This window comes from Cervus canadensis, chromosome 17, assembly GCF_019320065.1.
Source record: "Cervus canadensis isolate Bull #8, Minnesota chromosome 17, ASM1932006v1, whole genome shotgun sequence".
Taxonomy (NCBI): Eukaryota; Metazoa; Chordata; class Mammalia; order Artiodactyla; family Cervidae; genus Cervus; species Cervus canadensis.
Window position 1 is genome coordinate 60,692,058 of NC_057402.1, and position 20,254 is coordinate 60,712,311.

The 20,254-nt window shown below is 35.3% G+C and overlaps 2 long non-coding RNA genes and 1 other non-coding gene across 3 annotated transcripts; all 3 read right to left on the reverse strand.

Annotated features, from left to right (window-relative positions):
• Window positions 1–594: 594 nt before the first annotated feature.
• Window positions 595–7,747, reverse strand: LOC122454831. Its single transcript, XR_006273537.1, has 4 exons — window positions 5,453–7,747; window positions 4,755–4,970; window positions 3,852–4,001; window positions 595–1,670 (listed from the first exon to the last, which is right to left on the reverse strand). It is a non-coding gene; the product is annotated as an uncharacterized LOC122454831 (long non-coding RNA).
• Window positions 7,748–13,147: 5,400 nt separating this feature from the next.
• Window positions 13,148–18,784, reverse strand: LOC122454832. The gene is made up of 2 exons (XR_006273538.1): window positions 17,917–18,784; window positions 13,148–15,780 (listed from the first exon to the last, which is right to left on the reverse strand). It is a non-coding gene; the product is annotated as an uncharacterized LOC122454832 (long non-coding RNA).
• LOC122419915 lies at window positions 18,365–18,438 on the reverse strand. Its single transcript, XR_006263121.1, has one exon. It is a non-coding gene; the product is annotated as a small nucleolar RNA SNORD107 (small nucleolar RNA).
• Window positions 18,785–20,254: the final 1,470 nt, after the last annotated feature.

Here is a 20,254-nt window from a genome sequence, read left to right on the forward strand (position 1 = left end):
TCACTACATTAACAAAACTATGAAATGCTTGGGAATGAATTTTAAAAAGAAAGCTAAACTAGCAGTATTCCAACATAACAATTTGATTAGAAAAATAGAAAGACATACCTTGTGGTTTGCCAGGAACTCTCAATTTTAAAGAGGTCTAGTCTCCTAATTAATCTATTAAATTGTAACAAATGAAATAAAAACTGCATTATTTTTTCCAACTTGCAATGTAATTTTAAGCATCAACTGAGAGAAAAAATGCAAGTGTAGACAAGGAATACTCTGAAAAAGAACAGAAATGAGATAGAGCTCAATGGAATAGAAAAGATTCATCAGTAATTTTAAAATAACAATAGAAAGTAAGGCAGACAAATAAATAGAAATTCAATCAATTATATGTCAGAATTTCTATGATTATGGCAGAAGTGAAGATGAGTGGTAACTACCTAAGTCAAGGTAAACAATTTGAATATGTAAAACCACAGTAAGGATAAAAGGAAAGAGAAATAAAATGGCAAAACATCTGAGGAAAAAAAACAAGAGAAGAAATGATACTAATACAAACATGTTTTAAAGAAAAACACAAAACTCAAAAGGTATAAAACATAGCATGATTATATTTTAATACACAACCAAAATACAAAACACCACAGAAAATTGACAGCAATAAAATATGGTATTTCATTTGCACTACACTAAGACAATGATGTAGCAAGGAAAATGAAAGGAAAAAAAAAAAACAGAGCAAAATGAAATAACGCAAGAGATTGGTAAGGACTAAGCAAATATGAGATGACAGAACTGAACAGTTACCAGAAGAAAAGGCCAATTTCTTTGTAACATCATCTTGCCAAAGAATAAAAATGTAACATTTATACAGTTTTAGCAAATATATCCACATAAACACTTGTAGATAAGATTGATGAAATCCTGTCTACATAATAGAGGAAAATCTATTTTACTTTGGACTCGAAACTATAAATGTTGGGTATCCTCAGTCTTCACAGTTTCACTGGAATTATCTCAACAAATTAGTTGGATAAATTTGCAATTTATATATAAACAATGTTTACTGATTAGAAAAATTTATAGCTAGTATATACAGATCCCCTAAAATGCTGTGTTAACTGATCAATAAACCCACACGATGTGCACCAAATTTCAACAATAATTAGGTAACACAGACAGAGGTGGCAGAATCAGAGGAGGAAAAACAGCATTTAAAAAGTAAAATGTTACACTTAAAATTTTCCATATCCTTTGAAATCTTGAAAATTGTGATTTTTTTTTTATTAATCAATTTTAAATTTCCCTGTGATAAATGAAAATTTTAAATATACGCACTAATACTTTTGGGAGCATTGAAATGAAGCTTTGACATTACAAGGTCCTGGGCCTCTTTGTGTAACAATGTCTCCATCATTCAAGCTCCTGAGATTCAGTCCAATAGCAACAATGAAAACAGTCCACATGCCTGGTTACAATTCTCTCCAATTACCCTTTGGGTCACTTTCAAATTTGAGCCTTCTCAGCCAGTTTTTCTGATCTACAGGGACTGTGTGTTGCAATACAATAATGAGGAATTGCCATACATTATGAAGATTATTTTTTGGTTTTATGGAAGATGGTGGCAGAATCAGCAGCATCAGTTTTCCTATGTTGTCATCACTTGAGAGGACACACTGGGGAAAAAAATAGGTAAAGGTTAGTAGCACACGTCATTACATAAAATGAAATGCAATAAATAGCAATTCTAATATGAAAAAACAACAGGTGAATCAAAATTTGCTTTGGAATTCTTTTAACAATGAGAAAGTCAGGTATTGGTAGTCTTATATCTTGCTTCTTATATCTTCTGGACTGATCCTTTGAACTTTCTCCTCACATTGTCTACGTCTCCTTTTTATTACTCTTTTATCTCCAGATCACTCACTCATGATATCCTGCAATCTACATGGCTTTCTGTATAAGAAACATACCAATACCTAAACATTTCAATGAAAATATCCAAGAAGCTTAGTCCATTTGATAAGAAAAATAGTAACTAATCAGGATGGGGAATACATGTAAATCCATGGCTGATTCATGTCAATGTATGACAAAAACCACTACAATATTGTAAAGTAATTAGCCTCCAACTAATAAAAATAAATGAAAAAAAAAAGATATAAAGGCTACAAGGGAACTTAGGAAAACATTTAGTTCCTAATCCATTTCTTTGTTGCTGCTACTGCTAAGTCACTTCAGTGGTGTCCGACTCTGTGCGACCCCGTAGATGGCAGCCCACCAGGCTCCCCCATCCCTGGGATTCTCCAGGCAAGAACACTGGAGTGGGTTGCCATTTCCTTCTCCAATGCATGACAGTGAAAAGTGAAAGTGAAGTCACTCAGTTGCGTCCGATTCTTAGTGACCCCATGGACTGCAGCCTACCAGGCTCCTCTGCCCATGGGATTTTCCAGGCAAGAGTACTGGAGTGGGGTGCCACTGCCTTCTCCAAATCCATTACTCTAGGCCCTATCAAAATTGCTGAGCAGGTACCTCTCAAAAAACCATTAATCTTGTCTTTGAAAAAGTGAAAAGAAAGTGAAAGGACAATGGCTCTGCCATGTCTGACTCTGTGATCCCATGGACTATACAGTCCATGGAATTCTCCAGGCCAGAATACTGGAGTGGGTAGCCTCTCTCTCTCCAGAGGATCTTCCCAACCCAGAGATTGAACTCAGGTCTCCTGCATTGCAGGTGGATTCATTACCAGCTGAGCCACAAGGGAAGCCCAAGAATACTTAAGTGGGTAGCCTATCCCTTTCTCCAGAGGATCTTCCCAGCCCAGGTATCAAACACACGTCTCCTGCAGTGCAGGCAGATTCTTTACCAGCTGGGCCACAAGGGAAGGCCAAGAATACTGGAGGGGGTAGCCTATCCTTTCTACAGTGAATCTTCCTGACCCAGCAATCAAACTGGGGTCTCCAGCACTGCAGGCAGATTCTTTACCAACTGAGCTATGAGGGAAGCCTGTAATCTTCTCTTTAGTTATGATTTATCCCTGAGGAAAAAGGAAACATTTTCTGATTAAAGGTAAAACTTTTACTTTCAAGATTATCCCATGGACAGCAGGTGGGCAATAAGGCTCTCTGAGAAAGAATGTTTAAGGAAGTTGTCAGTATTCAGTTCTTGCCAGCACATTCCATGAAGTAATCCTACAGCAAGGTAGAATGGGGAATGAAGGAAAAGCTCCTAGGGTATCAAGTGCAGGAATTCAGCATCTGTTACATTACTGACTTCATCAACAGTTGTCCCCTCTCATTCTTCCTATAGTTCCACAGTTTCAGGAATTCTAAGATTCTACATTTTGGTATCATACTGGACCTGAATCTTTTCCATTTTGCATTTCCCAAGTGACTTAATCCAAAAATCATGTACCTTTTCCCTAATTTCTTATCTTTTGCCTAATTAACTCCCCAAACCACAAAACAATTCAGTATGACTTTATGTCAGGCAATGAGTAAGATATTTGCCAAAAATTATCTCTTCTCAGTGTGAGAAAAGTGGAATTCTGAAAATCAAGGACCCCTTCAAAAACAAAAAAACTACTGAAGCTCCACATTTGTAGCTCTTAACCTATTGTAATGTCTTCCATCTGGTCTTACAAGCTATCTGTGCCTGCAGTCACCTTGACACTATCCCACCATGCTATGAAATTCTGGTTGGCCATATGACAAGGTTAGCCAACAGAATATGGCAGAAATGATGCTACATAACCTCTGAAACTAGACCAAAAAAGGCCACCACTTCAAACACTTATTTTTATGATTCAAGTGAGAACCTGACTGTGTGATGGTTAAAAGCCTTTTAGCTAAGCCCACCTTCCAAGTCATCTAAAACCAGTGCCAGATGTGAGTGAAGAAGTATCCAGAACACTCGAGTGGTTTGAATCACTCTCAACCATCGGACTGGGTCTTCCCAGTTGATTCCACACACATTCTGGCACTCTCAGAAATCTTCACCCACAGAATCTGTAGAAATAGCACAATAATGTATTATATATTACTAAGTTTAGGATAATTTGTTACCTATATGTTATCTGAACAATAAACACTAGCTGCCACCAAAATTCCATCAAACTTAAGAAAAGCAGAATACCAGTTCCTCTCAAACCAAAGTGCCCTGCCTTGAATCAAATGAGCACTCAGAGTGCCCTTACAATCACTGTCGCCAAGGGGTTCTCCTAAGCACAGAGACAGAAGTGGAGAGAACTGGAATGAGCAATAGTGCAACTGGTCTGGTGACAACAATTACTGACACTAAAACAAAGACGGCAAAAGTATCTTTTCTTAAACTACCGCCCCCCTACAGGGAAAAAGAACATAATAAGGTAAAACACATAGCATTCTGACCAAACACTGAAGCAGCAGGTAAGTGGAGGCTAATGTGGAACTAACACTTAGAAACAGTTCCTCATTAATCAATCAATCCTATAGCTGATTCAACTCTCCAACATGACTTTACTACTATTATTCTGTATCAGCACCTCTCTTAGGCTGCCATGAACCTCTACCATTATCACACCACCAAACTATACATGCAAAAATAGCCGGTCTATTCCCTAATTTATAATTAGTAAAATATTGATCATCATTTGTTTTGCAATATTAGTTATGTTATCATATTTGATGTTAAGTAAATTAACTGAAGGCAGGCCATCGCCTACATTATTCATTGACTCCATCTTTAATGCAATTATATTTTTAAATAACTGTCTTACTTACTGATTCTCAGGAATATCTGATAATTCCAAAGTGCACAAAGTCTGCACCAGTGCTATTTTCCTGAGCCTAGCCAAAATAAAGCATTTCTTGATCCAGAACCTTCTTACTAGTGGTTTACAGTTGAGACTTATAAATTAAGGAACTCCATAGGAAGAATGTTCCTGATGAGGTCAGATATCCTCAGATTATCTGTATGTTTTCTTTCACCATATTTACCTGAGAAGCAAGTATACAATAAAGCCAAGGTCAGATAAAAATAAAACTCCAGGAGACACTAATTATGATAACTTTAGAAGTGACAGGAATAGTGAATGCAAACTAAAAAACTAGCAAACATGACTGGCCCAAACAGAATTTGTTGTTTTTTTTTTTTTTTTTTTACTTTACACCTTCTCAGAGTACTTTCAGTATGAATGTTGAGACTACTGAAATTTTTCATACCAATTCTGAATAATCTAAAAAGCCATAAAGACCTATGATCAACCCATTCGACAGACTCAAACTACTGTAAAAGAAAATAATCCATTCTCCAATTAGGCCCATTAATTAAGAGTAATTCCCAAGCTATTCCAAGAGACTTTCAACAATATGCCACAAATATGGCACCGTCTTATAAAATTACCCTTTATAGAAACTTTCAATGACTACTTTTATCATTCATGTGTTTGTCAACCCAAATATAATTGTATAGCACCTACCTCAAATCCCATCTTCTCCCTCCTTTCCGAGGGTAATCAAATACTCTTTGTTTCACTGTTTAAAACTCTCTGCCGCACTAGTATCTAACTCCATGCTCTTCATGATCACTCAAAAGCTATGCGTAACAGTCACTGGGAATCCAAAGCTGGATTTAACAGCCCAACACTCCCAAAATGTCAACAGGTAACAATGAAGACAAGCACAAATTGGCTGTATCTTTCAAGTTCCTTCGTTTGTTAGATGTTGCTTTTGAAATACATTTAAAATTTTAAAGGCAGTAAATAGCAGCTGTTCCTTTTTTCCTGGTATATTTATATAATAATGTTAAATTTTTGCTATGATTTTCCAGACAACTTTCTATTCCATAATCCACATTTGTATTTTTACATTGTCCTGTAGCAACATGTTTTAGTACTGAACTTACACATGTGCAAAAGTTTCAAAAAGAATGCTAAAACAATCACCATTATACTTAACACTACTGAGTAAGCATTACTTAACTCTATCATCATGTCAGAATAAACTCATTCCCTAGGAATACTAACCATTAATATTTCAAATAGAAAAAAGAGGCATATGGACACACCTCAGCATACACATTTAGCTGTTATCTGTTCAGAAATGACAATTGAAAGAATCAACTTAAAACATTCTTCAACATCAGAATATTTTTTCAGTGTTTGAATGACAGTCATACAAATAAGCTATCATTACAATTCTTCTTTTAATGATGCATATTTCAGACATTCAAATTATGTTACAATCTCTAACATATTTTCTTCATGAATTTGAGAACAGTAATAGGTAAAATCCCATCAGCATTTTATCATTTCAAAAGTTTTACATATTCAAATTTTGATTGTCATTGCCAAACTGCTACACAAAGTAAGATATACTAATGATACTTCTAACAAATTTTCATTATTTACATTATAGGCAACTGAGAATACTCCTGACATTAGTTACTGATTATAATATACAAATTTAACTACCCACCAGAAAATTTTCAAAAGCTCTCAGAAAAAAAAAAAACAAACTCAAAATCACAGAAATTCTGTTCCGACAGAAGTATATATGGAAACATTAAAAAAATACATAGCCACTTAAACATTTTATATAAAAATTAACATTTAGATATAAATGAAGCAGGTTTCTACACATTTAAGCTTATAACTGAAATTCAATTTCCATTTTTTTCCAAAAAGAAAAAGTAAAGCAATGAATAGATGTTTAAAAAGAAATTATCCTATCTATATCCCTAAAAATAATGTTACATATGTATGTGTATATACATTTACAGTATATTTGTATATGCATATAAATTTTCAACCAGTACATTTATATAGTACAGCAAAATAACCATTACTTTATGTTAGCTATGAAAATAGCTAGGACTTAAATGACAATTTCCTTTTAATGTCTTCCTTTCTTCCTAACGATAAAAATAAAATCCTTTGGTCATTTTTCTTTGTTAAAAGTATGCAATCTAATCTTTTCCTATGAGAATCTAACAATCTGCAGACATGGAGACAATCTACACATCACTATGCCCAAAAACTCACTGCAAGATGGAAGAGCAGAAGGTCAGGCGCTCATCTTCTCCTCTGAACTCCAAAATTACAACTTGCTGCTGGACAATTGTTGACAGGAGAATGAAGGATCCCACAAAAAAAGAATACTCCACATCCAAGGGCAAAGAAGAAGCCCCAGCAAGATGGCTGGAGGGGCAAAATCACATTTAGAATCAAACCCCATACCCGCCAGATGCTGGAAGGGCTCAAACAAAACCTTGGGCTCACCAGGGATGCCACAGAGTCTGAGCTAGACCTGCCTTTGAGTGTGTCTCCAGTGGAGGAATGGATCATCAGGGGCCTGCTGCTGGGGCAGGGGTTCTGGATGCAGCAGACCTGGGTATAGCATAAGCACTCCTGGAAGAGGTCACTATTAACCCCACAATAGAGCCACCAGAACTTACACAAAACTGGGGAAACAGACTCTTGGAGGGCACAAAGAAAACCTTGTGTGCACCGGGACCCAAGAGAAAGAGCAGTGGCCCCAGAAGAGACTGACTCAGACTTGCTGGTGAGTGCCCAGTCATCTCCAGCGGATGCCTGGGTTGGTGGCGGCTTGCTGCAGGGTCGGGGCACTGAGCAAACCAGTGTGTGCACAGGACCTTCTGAAGGAGGTCGCCATTATCTTCATTGCCTCCACCATGGTTTGGCCTCAGGTCAAACAACACAGCCCTACCCATCAACAGGAAATTGGATTAAAGATGTACTGGGTATGGCCCAGCCCATCAGAACAAGACCCAGTTTCCCCCTCAGTCAGTCTCTCCCATCAGGAAACTCCATAACCCTCTTATCCTTCTCCATCAGAGGGCAAGCAGAATGAAAACCACAATCATAGAAAACTAATCACATGGACCACAGCCTTGTCTAACTCAATGAAACTACGAGCCATGCTGTATAGGGCCACCCAACATAAATGGGTCATGGTGGAGAGTTATAGAAAAACGTGCTCCACTGGAGAAGGAAATTGCAAACCACTTCAGTCTTGCCTTGAGAACCCCCAAAACACTTTCTTGTGTTTATTTTGTGTTCATCACAAAATGATTAACTCCCCAGGTCAGTAGGTCCCCAATATGCTACTAGAGATCAGTGGAGAAAAAGCTCAAAAAAGAATGAAGAGACAGAGCCAAAGCAAAACCACCACCGAGTTGTGGATGTGACTGGTGATGGAAGTAGAGTCCGAAGCTGTAAAGAGCAGTATTGCACAGGAACCTGGAATGTTAGGTCCATGAATCAAGGCAAATTGGAAGTGGTCAAATAGGAGATGGCAACAGTGAACATGGACATTTTAGCAATCAGTGAACTAAAATGGACTGTAATAGTGATTTAATTCAGATGAAGACTGTATCTACTACTGTCATTAAGAATCCCTTAAAAGAAATGGGAGTAGCCCTCATAGTTAATAAGAGAGTCAGAAATGCAGTACTTGGTTGCAATCTCAAAAATGACAGAATGATCTCTGTTCATTTCCAAGGCAAACCATTCAATATCACACTAATCTAACTCTATGCCCCACCAGTAATGCTGAAGAAGCTGAAGCTGAATAGTTATATGAAGACCTTTTAGAACTAACACCCAAAAAAGATGTCCTTTTCATTATAGGGGACTGGAATGCAAAAGTAGGGAGCAAAGAGACACCTAGTTTAACAGTATGTGAACCATGAAGTTCCAGATGTTCAAGCTAGATTTAGAAAAGGCAGAGGAACCACAGATCAAATTACTGACATCTGTTGGATCATCGAAAAAGCAAGAGAGTTCCAGAAAAACATCTATTTCTGCTTTACTGACTATGTCAAATTCTTCAAAAGACGGGAATACCAGATGACCTGACCTACCTACCTCCTGAGAAATCTGTATGCAGGTCAAGAAGCAACAGTTAGAACTGGGCATGGAATGACAGACTGGTTCCAAATCGGGAAAGGAGTACGTCAAGGCAGTATATTGTCACTCTGCTTATTTAACTTACATGTGGAGTACATCATGAGAAATGCCAGGCTGGATGAAGCACAAGCTGGAATCAAGACTGCTGGGAGAAACATCAATAACCTCAGATATGCAGATGACACCACCCTTATGGCAGAAAGGAAAGAAGAACTAAAGAGCCTTTTGATGAATGTTTAAGAGGAGAGTGAAAAAGTTTGCTTTAAACTGAACATTCAGAAAACTACGATCATGGCATCTGGTCCCATCACTTCATGGCATAGATGGGGAAACAATGGAAACAAGGAGAGTTTACTTTTTCGGGCTCCAAATTCACTGCAGATGGTGACTGCAGTCATGAAGTTAAAAGACGCTTGCTCCTTGGAAGAAAAGTTATGACCAACCAAGACAGCATATTAAAAAGCAAAGACATTACTTGGCCAACAAAAGTCCTTTCTAGTCAAAGTTATGGTTTTTCCAGTAGTCATGTATGGATGTGAGAGTTGGACTATAAAGAAAGCTGAGGACCAAAGAATTGATGCTTTAGAACTGTGGTGTTGGAGGAGACTCTTGAAGAGTCCCTTGGACTCCAAGGAGATCCAACCAATCCAGCCTAAAGGAAATCAGTCCTGAACGTTCATTGGAAGGACTGATGCTAAAGCTGAAACTCCAATACTTTGGCCACCTGATGCAAAAAACTGACTCATTTGAAAAGACCCTGATGCTGGGGAAGATTGAAGGCAGAAGGAGCAAGGGACGATCGAGGATGAGACTGTTGGATGGCATCACCGACTCAATGGACATGAGTTTGAGAAAGCTCCAGGAGTTATTATTGGACAGGGAAGCCTGGCATGCTAGAGTCTATGGGATCACAAAGAGTTGGACATGACTGAGCAACTGAACTAAACACCAAAATATTACACAGTCCTAAAAGCCAATTATGAGTTATTACACTGCTAATACATTCATAGAAGCCACCTCATGATATTTTACAAGATATTTACAAATTTATACTTAGTGAAATCCCATGCATCTAGAAAAACTAGATTTTTTAATGATTCCTTTACTGCTATTTACAATGTTGTCTTGTATGTTGTCATGCATTCCAATTAAGTACAACACTGTATAATTCAAAGGCAATAAAATCTTATAAGACACATTTCCTTTGATTAAAATATATAATGCCCTATCAACAGTACAACTACAAATTATTACTTGACTTTTTTAATGTACAAAAATCTAAGGACTAAACAATGATTAAAATATAAAACTTTCTCTTAGATGAGAATCCAAAAATGAAAAAGTGCCATTTTAACTCTTGCTTTTCCATAGTTCAGAAAGCAGAACCCTAAACAGCTCAAGAAATCCACAACAGCATCAATTTCACTGCTGAGATTTCTAAAGAAAACAATGGAACTTTACAATGAATTATTTACAAAATTATACTTTGTGAGACTCTACACATCTAGAAAGTCTAGATGTTAAAAATTAAAACCGTATACTATATATTAAAACCTGCCTATTTACAAAATTGTCTTGAATATTGTCATGCAACTGAGGGAACACATACAGAACTGTATATAGTTCCAAGAGGTAGTATAAAATTTCTTTGACAAAGTCATTTATTAATCTGAATGTTAAGAAGAAAAAACTAAAGACAAAAAATATAAGAAGGGTGAGTAGTTAGAGCACAGAGGCTTTTTAGGGCCATTACAATATGATGATGATTAATATATTTTTCCAAACCCAAGAATGTACAAGAGCAAGAGTTAATCATAATGTGTATAAACTACTGACACTGGGTGATTGTGTCAATGTGGGGTCATCAATTTCAACAAATGTCCAACTCTCATAGGGGATTTGATAATGGAGGTGGATTTTCACACAAGTACTAGGTTGATAATGGGGGGAATTATGCAAGTGTTCAGGCAGAGGGTACATGGGAAATCTGTGCCTTCCTCTCAATTTTTCTGTGAACCTGAAACTGCTCTTAATAAAAATAATATAAATGAAATATGTCAGGAATCTTGGTTTGAATTAGATATACCAAAAGAATTTACATGGTTTAAGTTTTAAATATACGTACTTGATACAACGGCCAATTCTCCTTCTATATGATAACAGGATAAATGTGTAATGTTGTCAGTGTTTCCACTTAGCAACCAAACTAACGTATGATAAATTTTGCATAGCTCCAAAGGCCAGTTTGTCAACTTCATTGCTATGTTGATTTTAAAAGACAATAGTACTAACACATTTATAATGAAATAGTTATAAAATTAAACTTTTTAGATTCTCAGTATATTTAGAAATATTACACGTTTAAAACTAAATATTACTCTTGTTCCTTATTTACAAAATTGTTTTGGCTATTGCCATGTTAGCAAGTGAACACAAACATTTCTATAAAATTTTCTTTAGGAAACTGAATTGCATCAGGAACCTTAGCACATCTGGGAAAATATGTTACACCTACATGTCCCACAATTAGAGGTAAAATTATATAAGAAATGTCTGTATCTAGAAAGAACACATGTTTTTAACTGCATACACAGCATTCTAAAAGTCACTCAAGAACAGTGAGACTTAATGTACCATTCCATTTCTACAAGCATAAAGCTTATGTGCTATGACTTTTAGGTAAATATATATTCAAAACCATGACAGAAATTTCTGAACATCTAACATTATATGGTATAAAAAACAAAAATCTGATCACAGGCACACAACCACCTAATAATACTGTCCCCCCCCCAATACAGACTAGGTATAAGCACATAATGGTCATGCAACACTTCTATTCATAATATATATTTTTCACCATTAGTTTAACATTAATATATTGATTCCGTGTGTGTGTGTGTGTGTGTGTGCGTGCGGTTTTAGAACACATAGGAACTTATTAAAGAAGAGCTTGCCTGTTAGACAAGTGTGGAATGTGTCCTTACTCTGTTCCAATATTTAAAACTCGAAATTTAGATGGAAAGAAAAAATATACAAGTCTATGTATTTAAAAATATGAATGATGATTTCTACACTCTTAACAAATAATGTCTAATGAGAAAAACCTCAAGAATAATAATAAAAAATAATAAACATTATTTATAAATAATAATAAAACTCAAAATTCTAGCCTAATTCATCAAGATGCTCACTCTACTTTAAGATCAAACAATGACCGTAACTTTAACGTTTCAATGAAAAGGTATTCCAAAATTATTGACAGAAATTAAAAATATTTTATGAAATAGCATGTATCTGCAATATAGAAAGCAAAGTAACAAATCAATCCCTAGCAACCAAGTATATCCCAAATACAAGTAGTTTAGCAATTCAATTTGTCAAAATAGTGTTTTTACTTTTGTCTATCAGTTTGGTTCTCACAAAATACATGCCTACCAGGCAAATCCTATGTAGACATCATTTTAAAAAACTAACACTTGTCTACCACATATCTAGCAGCGGCACAATATTCTCCAGCAATAAATAAAGCTCATTAACTAAAGCTTGCTATATCATCTGTCCTCTAACAACCCAAAGAACCTAAGACTAAAGCCAAATGATAACTGGCCCCCAAAATATTTCCATTCTATTACTTTCAGTATCACTAGTATTATACACACATATGTGCATGTATTCATATGTGTTTATATGTCTACATAGAGATGTATGTAAAAACATCCTTGCAAATCGAGGACTAAATGTTTAGAGCAAATGACTACATATTCTATTTTATTAACCACCATCTAAAAACATCCCTTAACTGCCCAATTATTTACTCAGATAGTCTGAAAACTAGGCAAAATTTTCACTCTCTGCATAGTTAATATTTTATAAAACATGCATAAATTATAGCTCACATGCCTAAAAACATATAACAATGCTATTATATATACATAATATAAAAACATTCCTTTGATCAACCAACTATTTAATGAACTCAGGTCTGATATACATACTATCACTAACATCACCCATAAAAACTTACATAATGTCTATATAACTGTAAGTAAGTACTTTAAAACAATAATTCACTATTTTCATTAAAAGTCAAATGCCACTGGCAAATGAAAACTTTTCTAACCTATGCTGTTTTACCAAATGTGAAGATTTCTCTAAGTTATATAAAGGGTTGTGTTCTTTTCTATACAAATATATCTGAAAAGCATAAAAGCAGTCCAGTGATGTTTCGACCATGATGAATCCTGTCATAAAATGATATATTTACATTGGATACTCCACACCATGTATTTCTCACAACCTAAAAGTTGTGTCTAACGGTCCAATGACCATACTGAGAGGCTGGAGAGAACACTTCTTTTGGCAAAAACAAAAGTATTTCTACCCTATTTGGCTGATATGCATTTACAATGATATACACAATCACAAGTTAGACAAAAAATTTAACATCGCTTATAACAAACCGTTTAACAACTTCTACCAGAAATGAACTAATGCTGATGGGCAGTTAGAATATTTATCAAATATATTTAGATTCCCAACATCTGATCATGGAGCAAAGTCTAGATGCTGTTTAAGCTCTTCATGCCTATGCATATACACACACAATCTTCCAAAACTCCCTATTCTCTGTCTCCTAAATTAAGCTTTTATTTGCCTAACACAAAGTGGTCTCGAAACTCCTCAGTAACCAACATGATATTCTAGTAACTGAAATGCCCAAAATGTCAGCCATCTCTATGCATGATAGGATGGTAAAGCACAGTACTTTTTCTATCATGTAGAAAGCTATAAAAAAAAAAAAACAACCCACTCAACCCTGATTATGTAAGCGTTGAGAGGCTCTTCTCTTGTGCAAAAATTCCATCATGATAAGGCAATCTCATACCATAAAAACCTGTAACACAAAAGCCATTTACAGGATAATGTCGACATCCAGATAGAGCACCCTTAACAGAATTTCTTAGGTGACAGTTGAATACAGAACAATCTCTCTCACCCCAAAAAGCCATTGCAATAATCCAATCAAATGATTTCAAATGTATACATCATTCAGAGGTATTCTAACAATCCTTATTTCTATAATCATGTATTAAAAATAATTCTTCTATATATATTAACAAACTGTTAATATTTGCAACACACTGAGAAATGTCACGAAGCAATTATATTTGGTTATGTCATACACAGTATTTTTAAAATGCATATAAACAATAACTGTGCCTTCCTTTGCTTTTATGATATAGTAATATTAGACACTTTCGTGTCTTTCTCTTTTTGCCTGCCATAAATACAGAATTCTATACAGCTTACAAAATGTCCTCAGAATCCCTTTCTAAGTCTTTTCCAGAAGACAATTTTACCACATATTTTTAGAAACTTTAGGAAACAAGCTGCATTATCTTATATAAAAATAATATAGTGATGATTATAAATGTAGACCTATGTACTTGAATATTAGATTCCAAAAGATTAAGCAAAGAAAGAATACAATAAGCTCTTACATGCTGAATTTCATTCTCTTCATCTCCTAACATTCAATGAACAATTCATCATTCAGGGTATTTTATATCTCAATATCACTACCCAAACACAATTTTCCTAAGTATTTAAAAACATTCATAAGCTACAAATGTCAAATTAATTAATGGAATTAGATTTAGAGTTGCTTTAAAATCCAAGTAAGAGTTGTTTATCATAAATGTACACAAATGCCATATATATAGGGGTTTCACTGGTAACTGTGATAATCCACAGCAAGGAAATTACTCTTCCTCACCAATCCAAAGACTGCTAATGAAATATAAATATTTCAGAACCAAGATGAAGTTCAGGCCAGTATTAAACTTATTTTGTCTATAATTCTGTAGATGGTAAAGCTTCTAACTGAAATCAAGAAGCACTGTCCTTCCCTTCCTAGTCTCATATTCCTATAGGGTTAGCTTACGTGTACTTCAGATTGTGCAGACTAGCCAATACTTGAAGTTTTACCCAGTTGAAATAATTTTCAATTCAGTAGACATCCTTCACATACTTGAATCTTGAAGAGAAATCTGGAATGAGAGTTGCTGTCCTGATGCTGTTGGATCAGGCAAATCAAGCTGATTCATGTCAATGTATGACAAAAACCACTACAATATTGTAAAGTAAATAGCCTCCAACTAATAAAAATAAATGAAAAAAAAATACAGAGTTAAAGATCTAGAAAGTGTCTATACAGACGTGCCCTGGCCAAAGATGCTTTAAATTGGCAAGAGGTGTAGAATTCCTTATCAGTCCATAAGTAAAACTGCTCAGATACTCCAGAAAAATCTGCTCATCTATGTTAAAAAAAAAAGTTTGCACAACTACCCTATATCCATCCTGAGTTGCACACTGTATCTTGCTGTGCAAAATATCTTGAGATTCTTGTGGACCAAAGGGTAAGAGAAAAGGAGTTTGAAATTTATGAATCCAAATGTTCAGTAACTAGAAGTGGAAAATTTCCAACTTTCACAGAGGCAAAAAATACTCAAAATATTATCAGTTTATAGAAACCTTTGTCCTCTTCTCCGATTATTGCTTATTTCTAAAACTTCTGAAACATGTCAATTGCAGATTTATGAAGAACACGATGTGGTTTCATCATCTTTCTCAAAGATTGTTCTGGCCAACAGATAAATTAGAGAATCTGAAGCTGGCAGTTAGGGGACCAGTTAGAAGTTTCAGTATGAAAAGCAGCTCCAAAACAGCCATCTATATAACACAGTAGCTATTGTGCAAAAAAGATTCTAAGTTTCTGGATGAAATCCTTGTCCATCTTTCTTAGGCTCCATTCATGTCCATGAATGACAGCCAGTCACCTTCAAGTTGACATCATGTTTCAAATCTCTGTAAAACTGATAGTTAAATATACATTATTCAATGATTTTAAAAGAATGTTTATGAATTATTTCCTGCTTATTTGCCACTATTTTCTTTGAATTATCTGTACACGTGTTTGCAATTTTAAAAACAACTATTCAAAGTCTTTTCTTTTACAATGAGTTGTAGGATGATGTTTATGGCACATTATAAAAACCAAGAGAATAATCAATATATTCTGCTAACCTAAATATAACAGATGCATTTTCACATATCTTTATGTGTTCAAGTTACTCTGTTAGCCACTAATAAATAAACTCTGTTGTACCACAGCTACTGAGACAGTGCTCTAGAGCTCATGAGGGGCAATTCCAGCCTTCACACACCTAAAGCCTGTGCTCTGCAATAAGGGAAACCACTGCAATGAGAAGCCCAAGCACCACAAGAGCAGCCCCTGCTCGCCACAACTGGAGAAAGCCCAGGCACAGCACCAAAGACCCAGTGCAGCCATAAATAACAGATCTTAAAAAAAAGGCTTTTTTTTTTAAACACAGAAGTTTTATTCTCCAGTGAGCTAGACTGAAACAGGTAAAGGCATTAAGTAAGAGATACACACTTTTCTCTTCACCAAAGCCCCAAATCAGAATTTGGAACTCTCACATAAGTGAGCTTAAGATAGTACAGTATTACCCAGGGAATTCCCTGGCAGTCCAGCACTTGGGAGTCCACACTTCACTACTGAGGGCCTGGGTTCAATCTCTGGTCTGGGAACTAAGATCCCATAAGATACAAGGCGCAGCCAGGGGCAGCGGGAAACTGTACTACACAATTCCCTGATCTTAGATTCTGGCTGGCACAATAAATTTTCTTACTGCTTAACTGAATCCTTACAAAAAAAAAAATAATCAGAAAATAAATGTTAAGCTGAAAGCCAAATTTTGCCTATAAGGCCACTTTTTGTACTTACCAATAATTAAGACAATAGTGTAACAAAAATTACTATCAAAAACCTATTAGATGCCAATTTTTATTATAGGCTTTGGTGAAAGAAAAGTCATAATGACACCAAGGCCTCCAGTGAACCATTAATGTTTCATTCTAATAAAGGAATAATATTAGAAAAATTTATCTTTCCTATATTAGAAATATTTCCAATATCAAAAAAACCATCTTTCCAAAACCTGCCATGTTATAATCTTAGACAACAAAAATATTATTCTGTAACAAGACTTTCATAAGTTTCTTCTTTGTGACTTCAGCAATTTTGAGGGAGGGAATATTTGTATTGTTACTTTGACATCACTTAGGGCCACAATTCACTGTCTTGGTCAGAAAAACCGCTCAGTCTATTTAAAATTCAAAGCCAGTGTCCAGATAGGGTAAATCTTACAATAAAAATGTTAAGTAGTAGGTAGAAATTACCATGTCTAAGAAAACATACTACTCACTGATATCATTTCTATTATTAGAAATATTTCTTAAAACACCTACCATTTGTTTGAAATTTTTATTTATTAGTCATTTGTATGACTGAAGAGCAGAAGTCACAGAAATAAGACTTCTTCATCTACCAATTAAGAAGCTGAAATAAGTATTCTGTAGCAATAAACCAGCAGCTCTCCTGTACTAACTGCCCCATGCACTGTTTGCACAGATATACTGGCTGTGTGAATACCTGATGTTACTTATCAACATTCAAATGTAGAACAAGCTAACCTAGATTTCAAATAATGCTCTTCAAGTGAACCTCATCATCTTACTAAGCAACAAAGGTATGCTCACTCCTATGAACTCAAATTGCACTTATTTCCATTTTTGACAAAAAATGACTAAAATGTATCCCAATGGGTACCCTGCAAACTTCATGACAAAGTACTTAGCTTCTCTACAATAAATCCTGATATTTACTAAACAGCTATTCCCAGAGAGGAGCCAAACTAACTTACTGAGTATTAAGAGCATAACATTAGATATCAAATAGCCCTAGATTCTAATCTGTCACTAATACAAGTTAATATTCACCAAGTATCTAATAAAATTTTTAAAAACCAGTAATGGCATCTTTCTTAAGCATTTACTCTGTGATAGGCTTGGATCCCATTGATCAACTGCAGACAACTGAAGAGAAATAAACTGTCCTTAAACACCAACATCCATGTGACATTACTTACCACACTCACTGCATTTCATAAAATATGTTCCATAAACACTCTTTCTGGACATCACTTAGACATCTAGAACTGGTTTCCAATGTTTGATCCAAGATGTGGTAGTTTCCTTTATTTCAATCTTGCTTCTGTCTTTGTTTCCACCTTGTCACATTCTGAGATCCACAGATGAGCTTCCATTTTTGCTTTGAACAGTGTGTGTGGTATACACACACACACACACACATATATACATATATGTATATATATATATGTGTGTGCACATATGAAAAAGGAAGAAAAAAGAAAATAATTACAAAAATCTATGAGAAGGAAACAAGGGAAGCCTGGAGAACCAGCACAAAGCGCAGTACGCCCCCGCCAACTCCAGCTATTTGGTTTCCGTGTGTCAAGACAGCATCTTCTGCCAAGAGTAACGTTCTCTGAAAAGTCTACTGAGGCACATTGACTAGATTTCAGAGTGTCCTTTTAAGCTCAAAGTTTGAAATCACCATGTTCAGACAAGGTCCTATGTCATCATAAACCTAGCCAAGGCCTCTGCAATATGATCTTTTTTTAAAAAAACAAGATTATTTTACCTGGTGTGGTTTGTTTCTTTCCTAAATGTAGTTAAGTAAGATTTTCAGCCTTGTTGCAGCATTACTGGGTAGGATCCACATTGACACATCAGAAAATTCAGTAACCACATTCTCTCTTTCTTTCAGAGTCATCAATTATGTGTGCAAAAAGGCACTGCATATGACTGAAAAAGGTTCAAGAAAAAAAAATCCATGATAAGATGATTTACTTTATCTAAGAAAATTCAAATTCTGGACATTTTTATATTTATGGTCCATCCCAAGGGAGTTAGAATGCAAAGATGAATAAAACAGAATCTGGCAATATATTATAAACTCAATAACATGTATCTGAACACTTCATAATACAATAGAGGTTTGTAACTGAATACTTGCTGAAATGATTAATAAGTCTTTTTTGATATTGTGTTTTTTTCTGGTCTTTGCAGGATTTTGAAAATTCTATCATTTTCACATAATCCCATAAGTTACTCCTGTAAGTAAAGATGAAAACCCTATATGCAAAACAGAAAAAGAGACACAGATGTACAGAACAGACTTTTGGATCCTATGGGAGAAGGCGAGGGTGGGATGTTCTGAGAGAATAGCATTGAAACAAGTATACTATCAAGGGTGAAACAGATCACCAGTCCAGGCTGGATGCATGAGACAAGTGCTCAGGGCTGTTGCACTGGGAAGACCCAGATGGATGGGATGGGGAGGGAGGCGGGAGGGGGGATAGGATGGGGAACACATGGAAATCCATGGCTGATTCACGTCAATGTATGGCAAAAATCCACTATAATATTGTAAAGTAATTAGCCTCCAACTAATAAAAATATATGAAAAAAACACTTTTTTTAATTCAGCTCAGTTCAAAAAAAAAAAACCATGAGTTTTGTTTACAAAAGTTAAAAATTTTTTATCTCACTTAAATGTGGAATCTAAAGAATCTGAAGACTAGAATGGTGATTGCTGCCAGGGGCTTAGCGGGTAGAAGAAATGAGGAGATGCTGATCAAAGGTAATAAACTTTAAATTATATGATGAATAAATTCTAAGGATCTAATCTACAGCATGGTGACTACAGTTAATATATGATACACTTAAAATCTGCTATGACAAATTTTACATATAGATCTTAAATGTTCTTACTACCAAAAAAGTAACTCCGTAAGGCAATAGATGTGCTAACTCATCTTACTGTGGTAATCTTCTCACAGTATATACATTTTACAAGACATCATGCTGTGTACTTTAAAATTATACAATGCTATTTATTACTAATATATCAATGAAGTTGGGAAAAATTACAAGACTTCTAAAATTAGACATAATTACACAAGTGAGTACCAATGAGTCTATGGAAACAGGGAACTATGTCACATCTGACATGCTTCTATACCACGTCCAGTTTCCCTATCACATAAGCACAGAATACCACAAACAACTCAAAACCAGAAAGGCAGTATAATTATTATATTCCAAATTCGTACTTCAATTTTAAAAAGTCCCAGAATTCTACTGAAAACTGTAAACCACAATAAAAATATATATTGCCATACAATATGTATATCTTTACGGAGCCACAGTGAATGTAATGTGAACATTAAATTACATTAAATTACAGTAAATGTGAACAGGAAATCAAGAAGTTGTTGTCCAACTATGTTTTAGGTGAAACATGCACTCATTCAAATGCAGGTATGTTGGAGAAACTCTTAGGGACACCAAGTATTTACTTCCATGAGTGTCTGAAAACTGACTATGTTGGTATTAGTATGT